Consider the following 4,948-nt stretch of genomic DNA (forward strand, 5'->3'; position numbering starts at 1 on the left):
AGGTACATAACTCACAAGAAAAATACCTACGCATAACATAATATAAACACAATATCTCAAACATCAAAATAAATACATGAAAGAATACATACCAGCCACGACATCGGGCGCTACGCGGACCTCCTCCACGGTCAACTGGAAGGCCCTCCCTCGTGCCTTCGGTACCTCGGCCTTCACTGGACGACTATCAGTAGCTCTAGCTGCAGCAGGGGCAAATCCCGGAGATGCTCCCTGCGCTGACCCTCGTAACTGTGGACACTCTGCCTTCTGGTGTTCGGTCTGGTTGCAGTGGAAACAAACTGCAAACTCCTTGGGGAAATCCTTGGCCATATGCCCCTCCTTGCCACATTTGTAGCAAGACCCTTCTCTGCACACTCCATCATGACTCTTGCCGCACTTGCCACAAGTGCGGCCCTCTGGTTCCCCGATCTGGAATCGGCGGGCTTGGCCCGCTTGGCGGCCGGCTGGGGCTGTGCCGGTCGTCAATCCCTCCCTTGAGACTCCGCCTCCTCCCTGGCCCGAGTCTCTAGCTCTATCTCCTTCTTCCAAGCATTTGCCTGAAGCTCGGCGAGTACAAGTGTATTTGGCAGATTAATTTTCGATTTTTTTAGTACATTTTTTTGTTCTTTGTACGTTTTTATCTTGTTTATTTCAGGACTTTCATGACCAGAGGATCAAACACCCCGCTGGTACCCCCGTTTGAAGATCCCGAATCCGTATTGAAAAGGAACAAAGGAAAGGACGTGGAAAGCTCGAGTACACCAAAGAAGTCACCTTTGTCCAATTTAAAGACTATTTTTGGGAAAAAGAAGAGCAGCAAATCAGGAGCATCCAACGCTTCTTTAGTAATCGACGAACCGGTTAAGGAAGATATTGAGTACGAGACCGAGGAAGAAGAGGAGCCTACATACGAGCACGAATCCGATTCCGAGGAAGAGTTAGCTATCACTATGGCTAACATTGATGAAATTCCCATGGGGGAATGGAAGAAGAGGATGCGCGACGACACTGACCCGGGACTTGTGCAACCCGCAATTCCCGCAACTGCTACTTTCGAGCTCAAGGGTCATATCCTAACTTTACTTAAAGAAATACCTTTTTATGGAAAAGACCACGAAGATGCCTACAAGCATTTGGATGAAGTCAATGATGTAGCTGACTACTTCAATGTTCCAAATGTGCCTCGCGAGACTCAACTACTTCGCATGCTTCCGATGACATTCAAAGGTGCTGCTAAAGACTGGCTCAAGTCACTTCCTCCCGGATCAGTCACCACATGGGCCAAGATGAAAGAAGAATTCATTGATCACTTTTGCTCACCTTCCAAGATAGCCAAGTTGAAAAAGGCCATTGCTAACTTTGAACAACAAGCTGGAGAGTCGCTATATGAAGCTTGGGAGAGGTACAAGAGCTTACTAAGAAACTGCCCGCACCATGACTTAAACAACCAGCAAGAAGTCTCCATCTTCTATGATGGAGTCAATGTCACAACTAGACAGTTACTTGACTCGTAAGGCCCACTCACAAAGAAGCCGCCCCTGGTGATCAAAGAATTGTTTGAAGAATTCTCTAAACACTCTAGAGAATATCACAACTCTAGACATGATGTCACTAGAGGAGCCGCATATGCAGCTACTGAAGACTTATCCGCGGTCATGGCTATGTTAAAAACCATGGATAGGAGGATGGATAAAATGGACCAAACGATCCATGCTATTCGGGTGGGTTGTGAAAACTGCAATGGACCTCACCTCACTAGAGACTATGATTTAGATGAGAATGGCAACAAGAAGGTGCAAGTTTTTTACTCAAGTGGAGACCGATATGATGAAGACTGGCGCAAACAAAAGAAAGAGTGGCTCCCGTATGAAGAGTACAAGAAGGCCAGGGAGGAAAGGTTTAGGCAAAAAGGGAGAGGTTTCTACCAAAAGGAGGAGCCGGTACAAGAGAGAAAGCCAAGCTTGGAAGAAATGCTCACAAAATTTGTAGCTGCTTCAGAAAAAAGACATAGCGATCATGATGATGCCATTCAAGAAACAAGGACCGTGCTAAGGAACTAGCAAGCATCTATACACAATATAGAAACACAGCTTGGGCAACTTGCTCAACAAATCAACCAAAGGTCACCGGGCGAACTTCCTAGCAAAACTGAAAATAACCCACGAGGCGCGCACATAAACATAATCACAACAAGAAGTGGGAAGATAATCACTCCCCTGGCACCTATTCAGACTGAGGCATCCAAGGAATCACAGAAGGAGGAGGCAGAAAAGCAAGCAGAAAAGCAAAACTTACAATCTGACAGCCCTACTCGCTGAGTACCACGTATGGACTCGGCAAGTACACCACCAAATCCAAACGAGCAGGTCCCTGAAAAGCTTTACCAGCCTCTAATGCCATACCCAGCCCGAGCTAAGAAGGAGAAGCAGGAAGAGGAGTATCAGAAGTTTCTAGATCATATCAAGACTCTTCAAATCAACATACCCTTCATTTAAGCCGTCATGCAAATGCCCAAATATGCAAAGTTCCTTAAGGAACTTCTCACTAATAGAAGGAAGATCGAAGAAGTGAAGAAGGTAGTCCTCAATGAAAACAGCTCAGCTGCTATGCTAAATAAGCTACCGAAGAAGAAGGGTGACCCGGGGAGTTTGACTTTACCTTGCCAATTTGGCAACTTGGCTACTATTCATGCCTTAGCCGATTCGGGAGCAAGTGTGAACCTAATGCCATATTCATTCTTTAAGAAGCTGGATCTCCCGGAACCAAGGCCAATTCACATGGAAATTCACTTGGCAAACAAGACAATCACCTTCCCAAGAGGCATATGCGAAGACTTACTAGTCAAGGTGGACAAATTCATCTTTCTCGCTGATTTTATCATTCTAGACATGGAGGCGGATCCACAAGTTCCAATCATCCTTGGAAGGCCCTTCCTCTACACGACAAGTGCTATAGTAGACATGAGGGACTCGAAGCTCACCTTGCGGGTAGGAGAAGATTCAGTCACATTTGGGGTAGACCAGGCTATGAAGTATGCAAGGAACAGTGATGACACGACATTCTCAATTGATATGCTTGACGAGTTATTGGAGGAATACATAAGTGAAGATTCCAGCAAGTTCACAACTGATGATGAAGAATTTGATCCAGAAAAAGACTTAATGGAGATTGAAAGGCTGCTGGAAGAAGCTGATTTTGAAGAATTGGTGAAGCAAACTGACAGCCCTACTAGCCGAGTAGGGCCGGTCTACTCGCCGAGTTCATCCTTAGAAAAGGCAAAAGTCGTGAATACAGCCACAAACTCGCCGAGTACCTTACCTGCACTCGGCGAGTCCAACAGTCAGAACCAAAAATCTGAGCTTAAAACCTTACCAGAACATTTGGAGTATGCTTTCCTTGAAGAAGGCAACCAAAATCCTGTAATCATAGCCTCTGACCTTTTCAATTCTGAAAAAGAAGAGCTAGTACAAGTGCTGAAGAAGCGGAAGCGGGCCATAGCATGGAGCATCACCGACATCAAGGGAATAAGCCCATCGTATTGCTCCCACAAGATCAACCTGGAAGAAGGAGCAAAGCCGGTTATACAGCACCAAAGAAGGTTAAACCCAAATATACAAGAAGTAGTCAAGAAGGAAGTGGTTAAACTCTTAGATGCGAGAATTATCTATTCCATTTCCAACAGTCCGTGGGTGAGTCCGGTCCAAGTGGTGCCCAAGAAAGGAGGGATGACGGTCATAACCAACGAAAAGAACGAGCTAATTCCGACACGAACGATAACCGGTTGGAGAGTGTGCATTGATTATCGAAAGCTAAACGATGCCACTCGAAAAGACCATTTTCCCTTACCTTTTATTGATCAAATGTTAGAAAGACTATCGGGCCATAATTACTATTGCTTTGTAGATGGATTCTCGGGTTATTTCCAAATACCCATAGACCCAATGGACCAAGAAAAGACCACATTTACTTGCGCAAGTGGGACTTTTGCTTATAGACACATGCCCTTTGGGCTATGCAATGCACCCGCGACTTTTCAAAGGTGTATGACAGCCGAATTCCACGATATGGTGGAAAAATTCATGGAAGTTTTTATGGACGACTTTTCTGTTTTTGGATCTTCTTTCCATGATTGTCTCACAAATCTTGACTTAATGCTTGCTAGGTGTGAAAAAACCGACTTGGTCCTCAATTGGGAGAAATGTCACTTTATGGTCAAGGAGGGTATAGTTTTGGGCCACAAGGTTTCCAAAATGGGAATTGAAGTGGATCGGGCAAAGATTGACACCATTGCCAAATTACCCCCACCAACTAATGTGAAGGGCATTAGATGTTTTCTAGGACACGCGGGTTTTTACCGGCGTTTCATAAAAGATTTTTCCAAAATAACTAGACCTCTAACACAATTACTACTAAAAGATGCACCATTTACTTTTACTAAAGAATGTTTTGAGGCATTTGAATGTTTAAAGGAAAAATTAACTAATGCCCCGATCATTATTGCACCAAATTGGAGCTTACCCTTTGAGATTATGTGTGATGCTAGTGACTTTGCATTAGGAGTTGCCTTGGTCAAAGGTTTGATAAGCACTTTCGACCCATATATTATGCTAGCAAAACTCTAAATCCAGCCGAAGAGAATTACACCACCACTGAAAAGGAATTATTAGCTGTGGTGTATGCCTTTGACAAATTCTGCCCTTACATGGTTTTATCCAAAACTACTGTTTTTACTGACCACTCGGCTATCAAGTATTTGTTTGCCAAACAGGATGCCAAGCCAAGACTAATACGATGGGTTCTACTTCTTCAAGAGTTTGAAATAGAGATACGAGACAAGAAGGGAATGGAGAATGTAGCAGCTGACCACTTGTCAAGGCTTGAGAACCCGCAATTGCGAGAAGATAAAGTTAGAGACGACTTCCCGGACGAGTACATTATGGTGACCGTG

General features: G+C 44.5%; 1 non-coding gene across 1 annotated transcript; it reads right to left on the minus strand.

The window, feature by feature from the left end:
• Nucleotides 1-1,334: 1,334 nt before the first annotated feature.
• On the minus strand, nt 1,335-1,441 carry LOC111879715 (small nucleolar RNA R71). The gene has a single exon (XR_002846213.2). It is a non-coding gene; the product is annotated as a small nucleolar RNA R71 (small nucleolar RNA).
• Nucleotides 1,442-4,948: the final 3,507 nt, after the last annotated feature.

Source organism: Lactuca sativa, chromosome 2, assembly GCF_002870075.4.
Source record: "Lactuca sativa cultivar Salinas chromosome 2, Lsat_Salinas_v11, whole genome shotgun sequence".
Lineage (NCBI taxonomy): Eukaryota > Viridiplantae > Streptophyta > Magnoliopsida > Asterales > Asteraceae > Lactuca > Lactuca sativa.